The sequence below is a fragment of the Schistocerca gregaria genome, chromosome 9 (genome assembly GCF_023897955.1).
Source record: "Schistocerca gregaria isolate iqSchGreg1 chromosome 9, iqSchGreg1.2, whole genome shotgun sequence".
NCBI classification, from domain to species: domain Eukaryota; kingdom Metazoa; phylum Arthropoda; class Insecta; order Orthoptera; family Acrididae; genus Schistocerca; species Schistocerca gregaria.
Genome location: NC_064928.1, coordinates 63,768,053 through 63,792,678, shown reverse-complemented (window position 1 = coordinate 63,792,678; position 24,626 = coordinate 63,768,053).

Sequence of the window (24,626 nt, the reverse complement as noted above, 5' to 3'; positions counted from 1 at the left end):
ATGCCTCCAAATGTGCTTCGGAATCTACTGCTAGTCTTCCAGTGAACGATCACAGCGTAGCCAGTTTAAGACATTACTCTCATGGACATAAGTCCGCATGGTGCTTATTGAGTTCAATGCCGATTCAATTTCTGTGTTTCATCAACACTCTGAAGGTCCATAGATTACAGAATGCCTCCAGGTGTGCTTCGAAAACTACTACTAGTCTTCCAGTGTACGATCAAATCGTAGACAGTTTAAGACATACTCCCATGGAGAAAAGTCGGCATGGTGCTTATTGTGTTAAATGCCGATGCAATTTCTGTGTTTCATCAACACTCTGAAGGTCCACAGATTACAGAATGCCTCCAGATGTGCTTCGGAAACTACTACTAGTCTTCCAGTGTACGATCAAAGCGTAGACAGTTTAAGACATTACTCCCATGGAGAAAAGTCCGCATGGTGCTTATTTTGTTCAATGAAGATGCAATTTCTGTGTTTCATCAACACTCTGAAGGTATACAGATTACAGAATGCCTCCAAATGTGCTTCGGCAACTACTGCTAGTCTTCCAGTGAACGATCACAGCGTAGACAGTTTAAGACATTACTCTCATGGAGATAAGTCCGCACGGTGCTTATTGTGTTCAATGCCGATTCAATTTCTGTGTTTCATCAACACTCTGAAGGTATACAGATTACAGAATGCCTCCAAATGTGCTTCGGAAACTACTGCTAGTCTTCCAGTGAACGATCACAGCGTAGACAGTTGAAGACTTACTCCCTTGGAGAAAAGTCCGCATGGTGCTTATTGTGTTAAATGTCGATGCAATTTCTGTGTTTCATCAACACTCTGAAGGTCCACAGATTACAGAATGCCTCCAGATGTGCTTCGAAAACTACTACTAGTCTTCCAGTGTACGATCAAAGCGTAGACAGTTTAAGACATTACTCCCATGGAGAAAAGTCCGCATGGTGCTTATTGGGTTCAAAGCCGATGCAATTTCTGTGTTTCATCAACACTCTGAAGGTATACAAACTACAGAATGCCTCCAAATGTGCTTCGGAAACTACTGCTAGTCTCCCAGTGAACGATCACAGCGTAGACAGTTTAAGACATTACTCTCATGGAGATAAGTCCGCATGGTGCTTATTGTGTTTAATGCCGATGCAATTTCTGTGTTTCATCAACACTCTGAAGGTCCACAGATTACAGAATGCCTCCAGATGTGCTTCGGAAACTAATACTAGTCTTCCAGTGTACGATCAAAGCGTAGAGAGTTTAAGACATTACTTCCATGGAGAAAAGTCCGCATGGTGCTTATTGTGTTAAATGCCGATGAAATTTCTGTGTTTCATCAACACTCTGAAGCTCCACAGATTACAGAATGCCTCCAGATGTGCTTCGGAAACTACTACTAGTCTTCCAGTGAACGATCACAGCGTAGACAGTTTAAGACATTACTCTCATGGAGATAAGTCCGCATGGTGCTTATTGTGTTCAATGCCGATTCAATTTCTGTGTTTCATCAACACTCTGAAGGTATACAGATTACAGAATGCCTCCAAATGTGCTTCGGAAACTACTGCTAGTCTTCCAGTGAACGATCACAGCGTAGACAGTTGAAGACTTACTCCCATGGAGAAAAGTCCGCATGGTGCTTATTGTGTTAAATGTCGATGCAATTTCTGTGTTTCATCAACACTCTGAAGGTCCACAGATTACAGAATGCCTCCAGATGTGCTTCTGAAACTACTACTAGTCTTCCAGTGTACGATCAAAGCGTAGACAGTTTAAGACATTACTCCCATGGAGAAAAGTCCGCATGGTGCTTATTGGGTTCAAAGCCGATGCAATTTCTGTGTTTCATCAACACTCTGAAGGTATACAGATTACAGAATGCCTCCAAATGTGCTTCGGAATCTACTGCTAGTCTTCCAGTGAACGATCACAGCGTAGCCAGTTTAAGACATTACTCTCATGGACATAAGTCCGCATGGTGCTTATTGAGTTCAATGCCGATTCAATTTCTGTGTTTCATCAACACTCTGAAGGTCCATAGATTACAGAATGCCTCCAGGTGTGCTTCGAAAACTACTACTAGTCTTCCAGTGTACGATCAAATCGTAGACAGTTTATGACATACTCCCATGGAGAAAAGTCTGCATGGTGCTTATTGTGTTAAATGCCGATTCAATTTCTGTGTTTCATCAACACTCTGAAGGTCCACAGATTACAGAATGCCTCCAGATGTGCTTCGGAAACTACTACTGGTCTTCCAGTGTACGATCAAAGCGTAGACAGTTTAAGACATTACTCCCATGGAGAAAAGTCCGCATGGTGCTTATTGTGTTAAATGCCGATGCAATTTCTGTGTTTCATTAACACTCTGAAGGTCCACAGATTACAGAATGCCTCCAGATGTGCTTCGGAAACTACTACTAGTCTTCCAGTGTACGATCAGAGCGTAGACAGTTTAAGACATTACTCTCATGGAGAAAAGTCCGCATGGTGCTTATTTTGTTCAATGAAGATGCAATGTCTGTGTTTCATCAACTCTCTGAAGGTATACAGATTACAGAATGCCTCCAAATGTGCTTCGGAAGCTACTGCTAGTCTTCCAGTGAACGATCACAGCGTAGACAGTTTAAGACATAACTCTCATGGAGATAAGTCCGCAAGGTGCTTATTGTGTTCAATGCTGATTCAATTTCTGTGTTTCATCAACACTCTGAAGGTATAGAGATTACAGAATGCCTCCAAATGTGCTTCGGAAACTACTGCTAGTCTTCCAGTGAACGATCACAGCGTAGACAGTTGAAGACTTACTCCCATGGAGAAAAGTCCGCATGGTGCTTATTGTGTTAAATGTCGATGCAATTTCTGTGTTTCATCAACACTCTGAAGGTCCACAGATTACAGAATGCCTCCAGATGTGCTTCGGAAACTAATACTAGTCTTCCAGTGAACGATCAAAGCGTAGACAGTTTAAGACATTACTCTCATGGAGGAAAGTCCGCATGGTGCTTTTTGTGTTAAATGCCGATGCAATTTCTGTGTTTCATCAACACTCTGAAGGTATACAGATTACAGAATGCCTCCAAATGTGCTTCGGAATCTACTGCTAGTCTTCCAGTGAACGATCACAGCGTAGCCAGTTTAAGACATTACTCTCATGGACATAAGTCCGCATGGTGCTTATTGAGTTCAATGCCGATTCAATTTCTGTGTTTCATCAACACTCTGAAGGTCCATAGATTACAGAATGCCTCCAGGTGTGCTTCGAAAACTACTACTAGTCTTCCAGTGTACGATCAAATCGTAGACAGTTTAAGACATACTCCCATGGAGAAAAGTCGGCATGGTGCTTATTGTGTTAAATGCCGATTCAATTTCTGTGTTTCATCAACACTCTGAAGGTCCACAGATTACAGAATGCCTCCAGATGTGCTTCGGAAACTACTACCAGTCTTCCAGTGTACGATCAAAGCGTAGACAGTTTAAGACATTACTCCCATGGGAAAAGTCCGCATGGTGCTTATTGTGTTAAATGCCTATGCAATTTCTGTGTTTCATCAACACTCTGAGGGTCCACAGATTACAGAATGCCTCCAGATGTGCTTCGGAAACTACTACTAGTCTTCCAGTGTACGATCAAAGCGTAGACACTTTAAGACATTACTCCCATGGAGAAAAGTCCGCATGGTGCTTATTTTGTTCAATGAAGATGCAATTTCTGTGTTTCATCAACACTCTGAAGGTATACTGATTACAGAATGCCTCCAAATGTGCTTCGGCAACTACTGCTAGTCTTCCAGTGAACGATCACAGCGTAGACAGTTTAAGACATTACTCTCATGGAGATAAGTCCGCATGGTGCTTATTGTGTTCAATGCCGATTCAATTTCTGTGTTTCATCAACACTCTGAAGGTATACAGATTACAGAATGCCTCCAAATGTGCTTCGGAAACTACTGCTAGTCTTCCAGTGAACGATCACAGCGTAGACAGTTGAAGACTTACTCCCATGGAGAAAAGTCCGCATGGTGCTTATTGTGTTAAATGTCGATGCAATTTCTGTGTTTCATCAACACTCTGAAGGTCCACAGATTACAGAATGCCTCCAGATGTGCTTCGGAAACTACTACTAGTCTTCCAGTGTACGATCAAAGCGTATACAGTTTAAGACATTACTCCCATGGAGAAAAGTCCGCATGGTGCTTATTGGGTTCAAAGCCGATGCAATTTCTGTATTTCATCAACACTCTGAAGGTATACAAACTACAGAATGCCTCCAAATGTGCTTCGGAAACTACTGCTAGTCTCCCAGTGAACGATCACAGCGTAGACAGTTTAAGACATTACTCTCATGGAGATAAGTCCGCATGGTGCTTATTGTGTTTAATGCCGATGCAATTTCTGTGTTTCATCAACACTCTGAAGGTCCACAGATTACCCGCCTCCAGATGTGCTTCGGAAACTAATACTAGTCTTCCAGTGAACGATCAAAGCGTAGACAGTATAAGACATTACTCCCATGGAGAAAAGTCCGCATGGTGCTTATTGTGTTAAATGCCGATGCAATTTCTGTGTTTCATCAACACTCTGAAGGTATACAGATTACAGAATGCCTCCAAATGTGCTTCGGAAACTACTGCTAGGCTTCTAGTGAACGATCACAGCGTAGACAGATTAAGACATTACTCTCATGGAGATAAGTCCGCATAGTGCTTATTATGTTCAATGCCGATTCAATTTCTGTGTTTCATCAACACTCTGAAGGTCCACAGATTACAGAATGCCTCCAGATGTGCTTCGGAAACTAATACTAGTCTTCCAGTGTACGATCAAAGCGTAGAGAGTTTAAGACATTACTTCCATGGAGAAAAGTCCGCATGGTGCTTATTGTGTTAAATGCCGATGAAATTTCTGTGTTTCATCAACACTCTGAAGCTCCACAGATTACAGAATGCCTCCAGATGTGCTTCGGAAACTACTACTAGTCTTCCAGTGTACGATCAAAGCGTAGACAGTTTAATACATTACTCCCAAGGAGAAAAGTACGCATGGTGCTTATTGTGTTCAATGCCGATGCAATATCTGTGTTTCATCAACACTCTGAAGGTATACAGATTACAGAATGCCTCCAAATGTGCTTCGGAAACTACTGCTAGTCTTCCAGTGAACGATCACAGCGTAGACAGTTGAAGACTTACTCCCATGGAGAAAAGTCCGCATGGTGCTTATTGTGTTAAATGTCGATGCAATTTCTGTGTTTCATCAACACTCTGAAGGTCCACAGATTACAGAATGCCTCCAGATGTGCTTCGGAAACTACTACTAGTCTTCCAGTGTACGATCAAAGCGTATACAGTTTAAGACATTACTCCCATGGAGAAAAGTCCGCATGGTGCTTATTGGGTTCAAAGCCGATGCAATTTCTGTATTTCATCAACACTCTGAAGGTATACAAACTACAGAATGCCTCCAAATGTGCTTCGGAAACTACTGCTAGTCTCCCAGTGAACGATCACAGCGTAGACAGTTTAAGACATTACTCTCATGGAGATAAGTCCGCATAGTGCTTATTATGTACAATGCCGATTCAATTTCTGTGTTTCATCAACACTCTGAAGGTCCACAGATTACAGAATGCCTCCAGATGTGCTTCGGAAACTAATACTAGTCTTCCAGTGTACGATCAAAGCGTAGAGAGTTTAAGACTTTACTCCCATGGAGAAAAGTCCGCATGGTGCCTATTGTGTTAAATATCGATGCAATTTCTGTGTTTCATCAACACTCTGAAGCTCCACAGATTACAGAATGCCTCCAGATGTGCTTCGGAAACTACTACTAGTCTTCCAGTGTACGATCAAAGCGTAGACAGTTTAATACATTACTCCCAAGGAGAAAAGTACGCATGGTGCTTATTGTGTTCAATGCCGATTCAATTTCTGTGTTTCATCAACACTCTGAAGGTATACAGATTACAGAATGCCTCCAAATGTGCTTCGGAAACTACTGCTAGTCTTCCAGTGAACGATCTCAGCGTAGACAGTTTAAGACATTACTCTCATGGACATAAGTCCACATAGTGCTTATTGTGTTCAATGCCGATTCAATTTCTGTGTTTCATCAACAGTCTGAAGGTCCATAGATTACAGAATGCCTCCAGGTGTGCTTCGAAAACTACTACTAGTCTTCCAGTGTACGATCAAATCGTAGACAGTGTAAGGCATACTCCCATGGAGAAAAGTCCGCATGGTGCTTATTGTGTTAAATGCCGATGCAACTTCTGTGTTTCATCAACACTCTGAAGGTCCACAGATTACAGAATGCCTCCAGATGTGCTTCGGAAACTACTACTAGTCTTCCAGTGTACGATCAAAGCGTAGACAGTTTAAGACATTGCTCCCATGGAGAAAAATCCGTATGGTCCTTATTTTGTTCAATGAAGATGCAATTTCTGTGTTTCATCAACACTCTGAAGGTATACAGATTACAGAATGCCTCCAAATGTGCTTCGAAAACTACTACTAGTCTTCCAGTGTACGATCAAAGCGTAGACAGTTTAAGACATACTCCCCTGGAGAAAAGTCTGAATGGTGCTTATTGTGTTAAATGTCTATGCAATTTCTGTGTTTCATCAACACTCTGAAGGTCCACAGATTACAGAATGCCTCCAGATGTGCTTCGGAAACTACTGCTAGTCTTCCAGTGTACGATCAAAGCGTAGACAGTTTAAGACATTACTCCCATGATGAAAAGTCCGCACGGTGCTTATTGTGTTCAATGCCGATGCAATTTCTGTGTTTCATCAACACTCTGAAGGTATACAGATTACAGGATGCCTCCAAATGTGCTTCGGAAACTACTGCTAGTCTCAGAGTGAACGATCACAGCGTAGACAGTTTAAGACATTACTCTCATGGAGATAAGTCCGCATGGTGTTTATTGTGTTAAATGCCGATGCAATTTCTGTGTTTCATCAACACTCTGAAGGTATACAGATTACAGAATGCCTCCAAATGTGCTTCGGAAACTACTGCTAGTCTCCCAGTGAACGATCACAGCGTAGACAGTTTAAGACATTACTCCCATGGAGAAAAGTCCGCATGGTGCTTATTGTGTTCAATGCCGATGCAATTTCTGTATTTCATCAACACTCTGAAGGTTTACAGACCACAGAATGCCTCCAAATGTGCTTCGGAAACTACTGCTAGTCTCCCAGTGAACGATCACAGCGTAGACAGTTTAAGACATTACTCTCATGGAGATAAGTCCGCATGGTGCTTATTGTGTTAAATGCCGATGCAATTTCTGTGTTTCATCAACACTCTGAAGGTCCACAGATTACAGAATGCCTCCAGATGTGCTTCGGAAACTAATACTAGTCTTCCAGTGAACGATCAAAGCGTAGACAGTTTAAGACATTACTCCCATGGAGAAAAGTCCGCATGGTGCTTATTGTGTTCAATGCCGATGCAATTTCTGTGTTTCATCAACACTCTGAAGGTATACAGATTACAGAATGCCTCCAAATGTGCTTCGGAAACTACTGCTAGCTTTCTAGTGAACGATCACAGCGTAGACAGATTAAGACATTACTCCCATGGAGAAAAGTCTGCATGGTGCTTATTGTGTTAAATGCCGATGCAATTTCTGTGTTTCATCAACACTCTGAAGGTCCACAGATTACAGAATGCCTCCAGATGTGCTTCGGAAACTAATACTAGTCTTCCAGTGTACGATCAAAGCGTAGACAGTTTAAGACATTACTCTCATGGAGAAAAGTCCGCATGGTGCTTATTGTGTTCAATGCCGATGAAATTTCTGTGTTTCATCAACACCCTGAAGGTAAACAGATTACAGAATCCCTCCAGATGTGCTTCGGATACTACTGCTAGTCTTCCAGTGAACGATCGCAGCGTAGACAGTTTAAGACATTACTCTCATGGAGATAAGTCGGCATAGTGCTTATTATGTTCAATGCCGATTCAATTTCTGTGTTTCATCAACACTCTGAGGGTCCACAGATTACAGAATGCGTCCAGATGTGCTTCGGAAACTAATACTAGTCTTCCAGTGTACGATCAAAGCGTAGACAGTTTAAGACATTACTCCCATGATGAAAAGTCCGCACGGTGCTTATTGTGTTATATGCCGATGCAATTTCTGTGTTTCATCAACACTCTGAAGGTATACAGATTACAGGATGCCTCCAAATGTGCTTCGGAAACTACTGCTAGTCTCAGAGTGAACGATCACAGCGTAGACAGTTTAAGACATTACTCTCATGGAGATAAGTCCGCATGGTGTTTATTGTGTTAAATGCCGATGCAATTTCTGTGTTTCATCAACACTCTGAAGGTCCACAGATTACAGAATGCCTCCAGATGTGCTTCGGAAACTAATACTAGTCTTCCAGTGAACGATCAAAGCGTAGACAGTTTAAGACATTACTCCCATAGAGAAAAGCCCGCATGGTGCTTATTGTGTTAAATGCCGATGCTATTTCTGTGTTTCATCAACACTCTGAAGGTATACAGATTACAGAATGCCTCCAAATGTGCTTCGGAATCTACTGCTAGTCTTCTAGTGAACGATCACAGCGTAGACAGATTAAGGCATTACTCTCATGGAGATAAGTCCGCATGGTGCTTATTGTGTTCAATGCCGATTCAATTTCTGTGTTTCATCAACACTCTGAAGGTCCACAGATTACAGAATGCCTCCAGATGTGCTTCGGAAACTAATACTAGTCTTCCAGTGAACGATCAAAGCGTAGACAGTATAAGACATTACTCCCATGGAGAAAAGTCCGCATGGTGCTTATTGTGTTAAATGCCGATGCAATTTCTGTGTTTCATCAACACTCGGAAGGTATACAGATTACAGAATGCCTCCAAATGTGCTTCGGAAACTACTGCTAGGCTTCTAGTGAACGATCACAGCGTAGACAGAATAAGACATTACTATCATGGAGATAAGTCCGCATAGTGCTTATTATGTTCTATGCCGATTCAATTTCTGTGTTTCATCAACACTCTGAAGGTCCACAGATTACAGAATGCCTCCAGATGTGCTTCGGAAACTAATACTAGTCTTCCAGTGTACGATCAAAGCGTAGAGAGTTTAAGACATTACTCCCATGGAGAAAAGTCCGCATGGTGCTTATTGTGATAAATGCCGATGCACTTTCTGTGTTTCATCAACACTCTGAAGCTCCACAGATTACAGAATGCCTCCAGATGTGCTTCGGAAACTACTACTAGTCTTCCAGTGTACGATCAAAGCGTAGACAGTTTAATACATTACTCCCAAGGAGAAAAGTACGCATGGTGCTTATTGTGTTCAATGCCGATGCAATATCTGTGTTTCATCAACACTCTGAAGGTATACAGATTACAGAATGCCTCCAAATGTGCTTCGGAAACTACTGCTAGTCTTCCTGTGAACGATCACAGCGTAGACAGTTTAAGACATTACTCTCATGGACATAACTCCACATGGTGCTTATTGTGTTCAATGCCGATTCAATTTCTGTGTTTCATCAACACTCTGAAGGTCCATAGATTACAGAATGCCTCCAGGTGTGCTTCGAAAACTACTACAAGTCTACCAGTGTACGATCAAATCGTAGACAGTTTAAGACATACTCCCATGGAGAAAAGTCCGCATGGTGCTTATTGTGTTAAATGCCGATGCAATTTCTGTGTTTCATCAATACTCTGAAGGTCCACAGATTACAGAATGCCTCCAGATGTGCTTCGGAAACTACTACTAGTCTTCCAGTGTACGATCAAAGCGTAGACAGTTTAAGACATTACTCCCATGGAGAAAAGTCCGCATGGTGCTTATTGTGTTAAATGCCGATGCAATTTCTGTGTTTCATCAACACTCTGAAGGTCCACAGATTACAAAATGCCTCCAGATGTGCTTCGGAAACTACTACTAGTCTTCCAGTGTACGATCAAAGCGTAGACAGTTTAAGACATTACTCCCATGGAGAAAAGTCCGTATGGTCCTTATTTTGTTCAATGAAGATGCAATTTCTGTGTTTCATCAACAATCTGAAGGTATACAGATTACAGAATGGCTCCAAATGTGCTTCGGAAACTACTGCTAGTCTTCCAGTGAACGATCACAGCGTAGACAATTTAAGACATTACTCCCATGGAGAAAAGTCCGCATGATGCTTATTTTGTTCAATGAAGATGCAATTTCTGTGTTTCATCAACACTCTGAAGGTATACAGATTACAGAATGCCTCCAAATGTGCTTCGGAAACTACTGCTAGTCTTCCAGTGAACGATCACAGCGTAGACAGTTTAAGACTTACTCCCATGGAGAAAAGTCCGCATGGTGCTTATTGTGTTAAATGTCGATGCAATTTCTGTGTTTCATCAACACTCTGAAGGTCCACAGATTACAGAATGCCTCCAGATGTGCTTCGGAAACTACTACTAGTCTTCCAGTGTACGATCAAAGCGTAGACAGTTTAAGGCATTACTCCCATGGAGAAAAGTCCGCATGGTGCTTATTGGGTTCAAAGCCGATGCAATTTCTGTGTTTCATCAACACTCTGAAGGTATACAGATTACAGAATGCCTCCAAATGTGCTTCGGAAACTACTGCTAGTCTCCCAGTGAACGATCACAGCGTAGACAGTTTAAGACATTACTCCCATGGAGAAAAGTCCGCATGGTGCTTATTGTGTTCAATGCCGATGCAATTTCTGTATTTCATCAACACTCTGAAGGTTTACAGACCACAGAATGCCTCCAAATGTGCTTCGGAAACTACTGCTAGTCTCCCAGTGAACGATCACAGCGTAGACAGTTTAAGACGTTACTCTCATGGAGATAAGTCCGCATGGTGCTTATTGTGTTAAATGCCGATGCAATTTCTGTGGTTCATCAACACTCTGAAGGTCCACAGATTACAGAATGCCTCCAGATGTGCTTCGGAAACTAATACTAGTCTTCCAGTGAACGATCAAAGCGTAGACAGTTTAAGACATTACTCCCATGGAGAAAAGTCCGCATGGTGCTTATTGTGTTCAATGCCGATGCAATTTCTGTGTTTCATCAACACTCTGAAGGTATACAGATTACAGAATGCCTCCAAATGTGCTTCGGAAACTACTGCTAGCTTTCTAGTGAACGATCACAGCGTAGACAGATTAAGACATTACTCCCATGGAGAAAAGTCTGCATGGTGCTTATTGTGTTAAATGCCGATGCAATATCTGTGTTTCATCAACACTCTGAAGGTATACAGATTACAGAATGCCTCCAAATGTGCTTCGGAAACTACTGCTAGTCTTCCTGTGAACGATCACAGCGTAGACAGTTTAAGACATTACTCTCATGGACATAACTCCACATGGTGCTTATTGTGTTCAATGCCGATTCAATTTCTGTGTTTCATCAACACTCTGAAGGTCCATAGATTACAGAATGCCTCCAGGTGTGCTTCGAAAACTACTACTAGTCTACCAGTGTACGATCAAATCGTAGACAGTTTAAGACATACTCCCATGGAGAAAAGTCCGCATGGTGCTTATTGTGTTAAATGCCGATGCAATTTCTGTGTTTCATCAATACTCTGAAGGTCCACAGATTACAGAATGCCTCCAGATGTGCTTCGGAAACTACTACTAGTCTTCCAGTGTACGATCAAAGCGTAGACAGTTTAAGACATTACTCCCATGGAGAAAAGTCCGCATGGTGCTTATTGTGTTAAATGCCGATGCAATTTCTGTGTTTCATCAACACTCTGAAGGTCCACAGATTACAAAATGCCTCCAGATGTTCTTCGGAAACTACTACTAGTCTTCCAGTGTACGATCAAAGCGTAGACAGTTTAAGACATTACTCCCATGGAGAAAAGTCCGTATGGTCCTTATTTTGTTCAATGAAGATGCAATTTCTGTGTTTCATCAACACTCTGAAGGTATACAGATTACAGAATGGCTCCAAATGTGCTTCGGAAACTACTGCTAGTCTTCCAGTGAACGATCACAGCGTAGACAATTTAAGACATTACTCACATGGAGAAAAGTCCGCATGATGCTTATTTTGTTCAATGAAGATGCAATTTCTGTGTTTCATCAACACTCTGAAGGTATACAGATTACAGAATGCCTCCAAATGTGCTTCGGAAACTACTGCTAGTCTTCCAGTGAACGATCACAGCGTAGACAGTTTAAGACTTACTCCCATGGAGAAAAGTCCGCATGGTGCTTATTGTGTTAAATGTCGATGCAATTTCTGTGTTTCATCAACACTCTGAAGGTCCACAGATTACAGAATGCCTCCAGATGTGCTTCGGAAACTACTACTAGTCTTCCAGTGTACGATCAAAGCGTAGACAGTTTAAGACATTACTCCCATGGAGAAAAGTCCGCATGGTGCTTATTGGGTTCAAAGCCGATGCAATTTCTGTGTTTCATCAACACTCTGAAGGTATACAGATTACAGAATGCCTCCAAATGTGCTTCGGAAACTACTGCTAGTCTCCCAGTGATCGATCACAGCGTAGACAGTTTAAGACATTACTCCCATGGAGAAAAGTCCGCATGGTGATTATTGTGTTCAATGCCGATGCAATTTCTGTATTTCATCAACACTCTGAAGGTTTACAGACCACAGAATGCCTCCAAATGTGCTTCGGAAAATACTGCTAGTCTCCCAGTGAACGATCACAGCGTAGACAGTTTAAGACGTTACTCTCATGGAGATAAGTCCGCATGGTGCTTATTGTGTTAAATGCCGATGCAATTTCTGTGGTTCATCAACACTCTGAAGGTCCACAGATTACAGAATGCCTCCAGATGTGCTTCGGAAACTAATACTAGTCTTCCAGTGAACGATCAAAGCGTAGACAGTTTAAGACATTACTCCCATGGAGAAAAGTCCGCATGGTGCTTATTGTGTTCAATGCCGATGCAATTTCTGTGTTTCATCAACACTCTGAAGGTATACAGATTACAGAATGCCTCCAAATGTGCTTCGGAAACTAATACTAGTCTTCCAGTGTACGATCAAAGCGTAGAGAGTTTAAGACATTACTCCCATGAAGAAAAGTCCGCATGGTGCTTATTGTGTTAAATGCCGATGCAATTTCTGTGTTTCATCAACACTCTGAAGCTCCACAGATTACAGAATGCCTCCAGATGTGCTTCGGAAACTACTACTAGTCTTCCAGTGTACGATCAAAGCGTAGACAGTTTAATACATTACTCCCAAGGAGAAAAGTACGCATGGTGCTTATTGTGTTCAATGCCGATGCAATTTCTGTGTTTCATCAACACTCTGAAGGTGTACAGATTACAGAATGCCTCCAAATGTGCTTCGGAAACTACTGCTAGTCTTCTAGTGAACGATCACAGCGTAGACAGTTTAAGACATTACTCTCATGGACATAAGTCCACATAGTGCTTATTGTGTTCAATGCCGATTCAATTTCTGTGTTTCATCAACACTCTGAAGGTCCATAGATTACAGAATGCCTCCAGGTGTGCTTCGAAAACTACTACTAGTCTTCCAGTGTACGATCAAATCGTAGACAGTTTAAGGCATACTCCCATGGAGAAAAGTCCGCATGGTGCTTATTGTGTTAAATGCCGATGCAATTTCTGTGTTTCATCAATACTCTGAAAGTCCACAGATTACAGAATGCCTCCAGATGTGCTTCGGAAACTACTACTAGTCTTCCAGTGTACGATCAAAGCGTAGACAGTTTAAGACATTACTCCAATGGAGAAAAGTCCGCATGGTGCTTATTGTGTTAAATGCCGATGCAATTTCTGTGTTTCATCAACACTCTGAAGGTCCACAGATTACAGAATGCCTCCAGATGTGCTTCGGAAACTACTACTAGTCTTCCAGTGTACGATCAAAGCGTAGACAGTTTAAGACATTGCTCCCAATGGAGAAAAGTCCGTATGGTCCTTATTTCGTTCAATGAAGATGCAATTTCTGTGTTTCATCAACACTCTGAAGGTATACAGATTACAGAATGCCTCCAAATGTGCTTCGGAAACTACTGCTAGTCTTCCAGTGAACGATCACAGCGTAGACAGTTTAAGACATTACTCTCATGGAGACAAGTCCGCATGGTGCTTATTGTGTTCAATGCCGATTCAATTTCTGTGTTTCATCAACACTCTGAAGGTCCATAGATTACAGAATGCCTCCAGATGTGCTTCGAAAACTACTACTAGTCTTCCAGTGTACGATCAAAGCGTAGACAGTTTAAGACATACTCCCATGGAGCAAAGTCCGAATTGTGCTTATTGTGTTAAATGTCGATGCAATTTCTGTGTTTCATCAACACTCTGAAGGTCCACAGATTACAGAATGCCTCCAGATGTGCTTCGGGAACTACTGCTAGTCTTCCAGTGTACGATCAAAGCGTAGACAGTTTAAGACATTACTCCCATGGTGAAAAGTCCGCACGGTGCTTATTGTGTTCAATGCCGATGCAATATCTGTGTTTCATCAACACTCTGAAGGTATACAGATTACAGAATGCCTCCAAATGTGCTTCGGAAACTACTGCTAGGCTTCTAGTGAACGATCACAGCGTAGACAGATTAAGACATTACTCTCATGGAGATAAGTCCGCATAGTGCTTATTATGTTCATTGCCGATTCAATTTCTGTGTTTCATCAACACTCTGAAGGTCCACAGATTACAGAATTCCTCCAGATGTGCTTCGGAAACTAATACTAGTCTTCCAGTGTACGATCAAAGCGTAGAGAGTTTAAGACATTACTCCCATGGAGAAAAGTCCGCATGGTGCTTATTGTGTTAAATGCCGATGCAATTTCTGTGTTTCATCAACACTCTGAAGCTCCACAGATTACAGAATGCCTCCAGATGTGCTTCGGAAACTACTACTAGTCTTCCAGTGTACGATCAAAGCGTAGACAGTTTAATACATTACTCCCCAGGAGAAAAGTACGCATGGTGCTTATTGTGTTCAATGCCGATGTAATATCTGTGTTTCATCAACACTCTGAAGGTATACAGATTACAGAATGCCTCCAAATGTGCTTCGGAAACTACTGCTAGTCTTCCTGTGAACGATTACAGCGTAGACAGTTTAAGACATTACTCTCATGGACATAACTCCACATGGTGCTTATTGTGTTCAATGCCGATTCAATTTCTGTGTTTCATCAACACTCTGAAGGTCCATAGATTCCAGAATGCCTCCAGGTGTGCTTCGAAAACTACTACTAGTCTTCCATTGTACGATCAAATCGTAGACAGTTTAAGACATACTCCCATGGAGAAAAGTCCGCATGGTGCTTATTGTGTTAAATGCCGATGCAATTTCTGTGTTTCATCAATACTCTGAAGGTCCACAGATTACAGAATGCCTCCAGATGTGCTTCGGAAACTACTACTAGTCTTCCAGTGTACGATCAAAGCGTAGACAGATTAAGACATTACTCCCATGGAGAAAAGTCCGCAAGGTGCTTATTGTGTTAAATGCCGATGCAATTTCTGTGTTTCATCAACACTCTGAAGCTCCACAGATTACAGACTGCCTCCAGATGTGCTTCGGAAACTGCTACTAGTCCTCCAGTGTACGATCAAAGCGTAGACAGTTTAAGACATTACTCCCATGGAGAAAAGTCCGTATGGTCCTTATTTTGTTCAATGAAGATGCAATTTCTGTGTTTCATCAACACTCTGAAGGTATACAGATTACAGAATTGCTCCAAATGTGCTTCGGAAACTACTGCTAGTCTTCCAGTGAACGATCACAGCGTAGACAGTTTAAGACATTACTCCCATGGAGAAAAGTCCGCATGATGCTTATTTTGTTCAATGAAGATGCAATTTCTGTGTTTCATCAACACTCTGAAGGTATACAGATTACAGAATGCCTCCAAATGTGCTTCGGAAACTACTGCTAGTCTCCCAGTGATCGATCACAGCGTAGACAGTTTAAGACATTACTCCCATGGAGTAAAGTCCGCATGTTGCTTATTGTGTTCAATGCCGATGCAATTTCTGTGTTTCATCAACACTCTGAAGGTTTACAGACCACAGAATGCCTCCAAATGTGCTTCGGAAACTACTGCTAGTTTCCCAGTGAACGATCACAGCGTAGACAGTTTATGACATTACTCTCATGGGGATAAGTCCGCATGGTGCATATTGTGTTAAATGCCGATGCAATTTCTGTGTTTCATCAACACTCTGAAGGTCCACAGATTACAGAATGCCTCCAGATGTGCTTCGGAAACTAATACTAGCCTTCCAGTGAACGATCAAAGCGTAGACAGTTTAAGACATTACTCCCATGGAGAAAAGTCCGCATGGTGCTTATTGTGTTCAATGCCGATGCAATTTCTGTGTTTCATCAACACTCTGAAGGTATACAGATTACAGAATGCCTCCAAATGTGCTTCGGAAACTACTGCTAGCTTTCTAGTGAGCGATCACAGCGTAGACAGATTAAGACATTACTCCCATGGAGAAAAGTCTGCATGGTGCTTATTGTGTTAAATGCCGATTGCAATTTCTGTGTTTCATCAACACTCTGAAGGTCCACAGATTACAGAATGCCTCCAGATGTGCTTCGGAAACTAATACTAGTCTTCCAGTGTACGATCAAAGCGTAGACAGTTTCAGACATTACTCTCATGGAGAAAAGTCCGCATGGTGCTTATTGTGTTCAATGCCGATGAAATTTTTGTGTTTCATCAACACCCTGAAGGTAAACAGATTACAGAATCCCTCCAGATGTGCTTCGGAAACTACTGCTAGTCTTCCAGTGAACGATCACAGCGTAGACAGTTTAAGACATTACTCTCATGGACATAAGTCCGCATGGTGCTTATTGAGTTCAATGCCGATTCAATTTCTGTGTTTCATCAACACTCTGAAGGTCCATAGATTACAGAATGCCTCCAGATGTGCTTCGAAACTAATACTAGTCTTCCAGTGTACGATCAAAGCGTAGAGAGTTTAAGACATTACTCCCATGGAGAAAAGTCCGCATGGTGCTTATTGTGTTAAATGCCGATGCAATTTCTGTGTTTCATCAACACTCTGAAGCTCCACAGATTACAGAATGCCTCCAGATGTGCTTCGGAAACTACTACTAGTCTTCCAGTGTACGATCAAAGCGTAGACAGTTTAATACATTACTCCCAAGGAGAAAAGTACGCATGGTGCTTATTGTGTTCAATGCCGATGCAATTTCTGTGTTTCATCAACACTCTGAAGGTATACAGATTACAGAATGCCTCCAAATGTGCTTCGGAAACTACTGCTAGTCTTCCAGTGAACGATCACAGCGTAGACAGTTTAAGACATTACTCTCATGGACATAAGTCCACATAGTGCTTATTGTGTTCAATGCCTATTCAATTTCTGTGTTTCATCAACACTCTGAAGGTCCATAGATTACAGAATGCCTAGAGGTGTGCTTCGAAAACTACTACTAGTCTTCCAGTGTACGATCAAATCGTAGACAGTTTAAGGCATACTCCCATGGAGATAAGTCCGCATGGTGCTTATTGTGTTAAATGCCGATGCAATTTCTGTGTTTCATCAATACTCTGAAAGTCCACAGATTACAGAATGCCTCCAGATGTGCTTCGGAAACTACTACTAGTCTTCCAGTGTACGATCAAAGCGTAGACAGTTGAAGACATTACTCCAATGGAGAAAAGTCCGCATGGTGCTTATTGTGTTAAATGCCGATGCAATTTCTGTGTTTCATCAACACTCTGAAGGTCCACAGATTACAGAATGCCTCCAGATGTGCTTCGGAAACTACTACTAGTCTTCCAGTGTACGATCAAGGCGTAGACAGTTTAAGACATTGCTCCCATGGAGAAAAGTCCGTATGGTCCTTAATTTGTTCAATGAAGATGCAATTTCTGTGTTTCATCAACACTCTGAAGGTATACAGATTACAGAATGCCTCCAAATGTGCTTCGGAAACTACTGCTAGTCTTCCAGTGAACGATCACAGCGTAGACAGTTTAAGACATTACTCTCATGGAGACAAGTCCGCATGGTGCTTATTGTGTTCAATGCCGATTCAATTTCTGTGTTTCATCAACACTCTGAAGGTCCATAGATTACAGAATGCCTCCAGATGTGCTTCGAAAACTACTACTAGTCTTCCAGTGTACGATCGAAGCGTAGACAGTTTAAGACATACTCCCATGGAGAAAAGTCCGAATGGTGCTTATTGTGTTAAATGTCGATGCAATTTCTGTGTTTCATCAACACTCTGAAGGTCCACAGATCACAGAATGCCTCCAGATGTGCTTCGAAACTACTGCTAGTCTTCCAGTGTACGATCAAAGCGTAGACAGTTTAAGACATTACTCCCATGGTGAAAAGTCCGCACGGTGCTTATTGTGTTCAATGCCGATGCAATTTCTGTGTTTCATCAACACCCTGAAGGTATACAGATTACAGGATGCCTCCAAATGTGCTTCGGAAACTACTGCTAGTCTCAGAGTGAACGATCACAGCGTAGACAGTTTAAGACATTACTCTCATGGAGATAAGTCCGCATGGTGCTTATTGTGTTAAATGCCGATGCAATTTCTGTGTTTCATCAACACTTTGAAGGTCCACAGATTACAGAATGCCTCCAGATGTGCTTCGGAAACTAATACTAGTCTTCCAGTGAACGATCAAAGCGTAGACAGTTTAAGACATTACTCCCATGGAGAAAAGTCCGCATGGTGCTTATTGTGTTAAATGCCGATGCAATTTCTGTGTTTCATCAACACTCTGAAGGTCCACAGATTACAGAATACCTCCAGATGTGCTTCGGAAACTAGCACTAGTCTTCCAGTGAACGATCAAAGCGTAGACAGTATAAGACATTACTCTCATGGAGAGAAGTCCGCATAGTGCTTATTGTGGTAAATGCCGATGCAATTTTTGTGTTTCATCAACACCCTGAAGGTAAACAGATTACAGAATCCCTCCAGATGTGCTTCGGAAACTACTGCTAGTCTTCCAGTGAACGATCACAGCGTAGACAGTTTAAGACATTACTCTCATGGAGATAAGTCCGCATAGTGCTTATTATGTTCAATGCCGATTCAATTTCTGTGTTTCATCAACACTCTGAAGGTCCACAGATTACAGAATGCCTCCAGATGTGCTTCGGAAACTAATACTAGTCTTCCAGTGTACGATCAAAGCGTAGAGAGTTTAAGACATTACTCCCATGGAGAAAAGTCCGCATGGTGCTTATTGTGTTAAATGCCGATGCAATTTCTGTGTTTCATCAACACTCTGAAGGTCCACAGATTACAGAATGCCTCCAGATGTGCTTCGGAAACTACTACTAATCTTCCAGTGTACGATCAAAGCGTAGACAGTTTAAGACATTACTCTCATGGAGAAAAGTCCGCATGGTGCTTATTGTGTTCAATGCCGATGAAATTTTTGTGTTTCATCAACACCCTGAAGGTAAACACATTACAGAATCCCTCCAGATGTGCTTCGGAAACTACTGCTAGTCTTCCAGTGAACGATCACAGCGTAGACAGTTTAAGACATTACTCTCATGCAGATAAGTCCGCATAGTGCTTATTATGTTCAATGCCGATTCAATTTCTGTGTTTCATCAACACTCTGAAGGTCCACAGATTACAGAATGCCTCCAGATGTGCTTCGGAAACTAATACTAGTCTTCCAGTGTACGATCAAAGCGTAGAGAGTTTAAGACATTACTCCGATGGAGAAAAGTCCGCATGGTGCTTATTGTGTTAAATGCCGATGCAATTTCTGTGTTTCATCAACACTCTGAAGGTCCACAGATTACAGAATCCCTCCAGATGTTCTTCGGGAACTACTACTAGTCTTCCAGTGTACGATCAAAGCGTAGACAGTTTAATACATTACTCCCATGGAGAAAAGTACGCATGGTGCTTATTGTGTTCAATGCCGATGCAATTTCTGTGTTTCATCAACACTCTGAAGGTATACAGATTACAGAATGCCTCCAAATGTGCTTCGGAAACTACTGCTAGTCTTCCAGTGAACGATCACAGCGTAGACAGTTTAAGACTTACTCTCATGGACATAAGTCCGCATGGTGCTTATTGTGTTCAATGCCGATTCCATTTCTGTGTTTCATCAACACTCTGAAGGTCCATAGATTACAGAATGCCTCCAGGTGTGCTTCGAAAACTACTACTAGTCTTCCAGTGTACGATCAAATCGTAGACAGTTTAAGACATACTCCCATGGAGAAAAGTCCGCATGGTGCTTATTGTGTTAAATGCCGATGCAATTTCTGTGTTTCATCAACACTCTGAAGGTCCACAGATTACAGAATGCCTCCAGGTGTGCTTCGGAAACTACTATTAGTCTTCCAGTGTACGATCAAAACGTAGACAGTTTAAGACATTACTCCCATGGAGAAAAGTCCGCATGGTGCTTATTGCGTTAAATGCCGATGCAATTTCTGTGTTTCATCAACACTCTGAATGTCCACAGATTACAGAATGCCTCCAGATGTGCGTCGGAAACTACTACTAGTCTTCCAGTGTACGATCAAAGCGAAGACAGTTTAAGACATTACTCCCATGGACAAAAGTCCGTATGGTACTTATTTTGTTCAATGAAGATGCAATTTCTGTGTTTCAATAACACTCTGAAGGTATACAGATTACAGAATGCCTCCAAATGTGCTTCGGAAACTACTGCTAGTCTTCCAGTGAACGATCACAGCGTAGACAGTTTAAGACATTACTCTCATGGAGACAAGTCCGCATGGTGATTATTGTGTTCAATACCGATTCAATTTCTGTGGTTCATCAACACTCTGAAGGTCCATAGTTTACAGAATGCCTCCAGATGTGCTTCGAAGACTACTACTAGTCTTCCAGTGTACGATTAAAGCGTAGACAGTTTAAGACATACTCCCATGGAGAAAAGTCCGCATGGTGCTTATTGTGTTAAATGTCGATGCAATATCTGTGTTTCATCAACACTCTGAAGGTCCACAGATTACAGAATGCCTCCAGATGAGCTTCGCAAACTACTGCTAGTCTTCCAGTGTACGATCAAAGCGTAGACAGTTTAAGACATTACTCCCAAGGAGAAAAGTCCGCACGGTGCTTATTGTGTTCAATGCCGATGCAATTTCTGTGTTTCATCAACACTCTGAAGGTATACAGATTACAGAATGCCTCCAAATGTGCTTCTGAAACTACTGCTAGTCTTCTAGTGAACGATCACAGCGTAGACAGATTAAGAAATTACTCTCATCGAGATAAGTCCGCAAGGTGCTTATTGTGTTCAATGCCGATTCAATTTCTGTGTTTCATCAATACTCTGAAGGTCCACAGATTACAGAATGCCTCCAGATGTGGTTCGGATACTAGCACTAGTCTTCCAGTGAACGATCAAAGCGTAGACAGTATAAGACATTACTCTCATGGAGAGAAGTCCGCATAGTGCTTATTGTGGTAAATGCCGATGCAATTTCTGTGTTTCATCAACAATCTGAAGGTTCACAGATTACAGAATGCATCCAGGTGTGCTTCGAAAACTACTACTAGCCTTCCAGTGTACGATCAAAGCGTAGACAGTATAAGACATTACTCTCATGGAGAAAAGTGCGCATGGTGCTTATTGTGTTAAATGCCGATGCAATTTCTGTGTTTCATCAACACTCTGAAGGTCCACAGATTACAGAATGCCTCCAGATGTGCTTCGAAAACAACTAATAGTCTTCCAGTGTACGATCAAAGCGTAGACAGTTTAAGACATTACTCCCATGGAGAAAAGTCCGCATGGTGCTTATTGTGTTCAAGGCCGATGCAATTTCTGTGTTTCATCAACACTCTGAAGGTCCACAGATTACAGAATGCCTCCAGATGTGCTTCGGAAACTTCTACTAGTCTTCCAGTGTACGATCAAAGCGTAGACAGTTTAAGACATTACTCCCATGGAGAAAAGTCCACATGGTGCTTATTTTGTTCAATGAAGATGCAATTTCTGTGTTTCATCAACACTCTGAAGGTATACAGATTAAGAGAATGCCTCCAAATGTGCTTCGGAAACTACTGCTAGTCTTCCAGTGAACGATCACAGCGTAGACAGTTTAAGACATTACTCTCATGGAGATAAGTCCGCATGGTGCTTATTGTGTGCAATGCCGATTCAATTTCTGTGTTTCATCAACACTCTGAAGATCCATAGATTACAGAATGCATCCAGATGTGCTTCGAAAACTACTACTAGTCTTCCAGTGTACGATCAAAGCGTAGACAGTTTAAGACATACTCCCATGGAGAAAAGTCCGCATGGTGCTTATTGTGTTAAATGCCGATGCAATTTTTGGGTTTCATCAATACTCTGAAGGTCCACAGATTACAGAATGCCTCCAGATGTGCTTCGGAAACTACTACTAGTCTTCCAGTGTACGATCAAAGCGTAGACAGTTTAAGACATTACTCCCATGGAGAAAAGTCCGCACGGTGCTTATTGTGTTCAATGCCGATGCAATTTCTGTGTTTCATCAACACTCTGAAGGTATACAGATTACAGAATGCCTCCAAATGTGCTTCGGAAACTACTGCTAGTCTCCCAGTGAACGATCACAGCGTAGACAGTTTAAGACATTACTCCCATGGAGAAAAGTCCGCACGGTGCTTATTGTGTTCAATGCCGATGCAATTTCTGTGTTTCATCAACACTCTGAAGGTATACAAATTACAGAATGCCTCCAAATGTGCTTCGGAAACTACTGCTAGTCTCCCAGTGAACGATCACAGCGTAGAGAGTTTAAGACATTACCCTCATGGAGATAAGTCCGCATGGTGCTTATTGTGTTAAATGCCGATGCAATTTCTGTGTTTCATCAACACTCTGAAGGTCCACAGATTACAGAATGCCTCCAGATGTGCTTCGGAAACTAATACTAGTCTTCCAGTGAACGATCAAAGCGTAGACAGTTTAAGACATTACTCCCATGGAGAAAAGTCCGCATGGTGCTTATTGTGTTAAATGCCGATGCAATTTCGGTGTTTCATCAACACTCTGAAGGTATACAGATTACAGAATGCCTCCAAATGTGCTTCGGAAACTACCGCTAGTCTTCTAGTGAACGATCACAGCGTAGACAGATTAAGGCATTACTCTCATGGAGATAAGTCCGCATGGTGCTCATTGTGTTCAATGCCGACTCAATTTCTGTGTTTCATCAACACTCTGAAGGTCCACAGATTACAGAATGCCTCCAGATGTGCTTCGGAAACTAGCACTAGTCTTTCAGTGAACGATCAAAGCGTAGACAATATAAGACATTACTCTCATGGAGAGAAGTCCGCATAGTGCTTATTGTGGTAAATGCCGATGCAATTTTTGTGTTTCATCAACAATCTGAAGGTCCACAGATTACAGAATGCCTCCAGATGTGCTTCGGAAACTACTACTAGTCTTCCAGTGTACGATCAAACCGTAGACATTTTAAGACACTATTCTCATGGAGAAATGTCCGCATAGTGCTTCTTGTGGTCAATGCCGATGCAATTTTTGTGTTTCATCAACAATCGGAAGGTCCACAGATTACAGAATGCATCCAGATGTGCTTCGGAAACTACTACTAGCCTTAAAGTATACGATCAAAGCGTAGACAGTTTAAGACATTACTCTCATGGAGAAAAGCCCGCATGGTGCTTATTGTGTTCAATGCCGATGAAATTTTTGTGTTTCATCAACACTCTGAAGGTCCACAGATTACAGAATGCCTCCAGATGTGCTTCGGAAACTAATACTAGTCTTCCAGTGTACGATCAAAGCGTAGAGAGTTTAAGACATTACTCCCATGGAGAAAAGTCCGCATGGTGCTTATTGTGTTCAATGCCGATTCAATTTCTGTGTTTCATCAACACTCTGAAGGTCCACAGATTACAGAATGCCTCCAGATGTGCTTCGGAAACTACTACTAGTCTTCCAGTGTACGATCAAAGCGTAGACAGTTTAAGACATTACTCCCATGGGGAAAAGTCCGCATGGTGCTTATTGTGTTAAATGCCGATGCAATTTCTGTGTTTCATCAACACTCTGAAGGTCCACAGATTACAGAATGCATCCAGATGTGCTTCGGAAACTACTACTAGTCTTCCAGTGTACGATCAAAGCGTAGACAGTTTAAGACATACCCCCATGGAGAAAAGTCCGCATGGTGCTTATTGTGTTAAATGCCGATGCAATTTCTGTGTTTCATCAACATTCTGAAGGTCCACAGATTACAGAATGCCTCCAGATGTGCTTCGGAAACTCCTACTAGTCTTCCAGTGTACGATCAAATCGTAGACAGTTTAAGACATTAATCCCATGGAGAAAAGTCCGCACGGTGCTTATTGTGTTCAATGCCGATGCAATGTCTGTGTTTCATCAACACTCTGAAGGTATACAGATTACAGAATGCCTCCAAATGTGCTTCGGAAACTACTGCTAGTCTTCCAGTGAACGATCACAGCGTAGACAGTTTAAGACATTACTCTCGTGGACAAAGGTCCGCATGGTGCTTATTGTGTTCAATGCCGATGCAATTTCTGTGTTTTATCAGCACTCTGTAGGTCCACAGATTACAGAATGCATCCAGATGTGCTTCGGAAACTAAT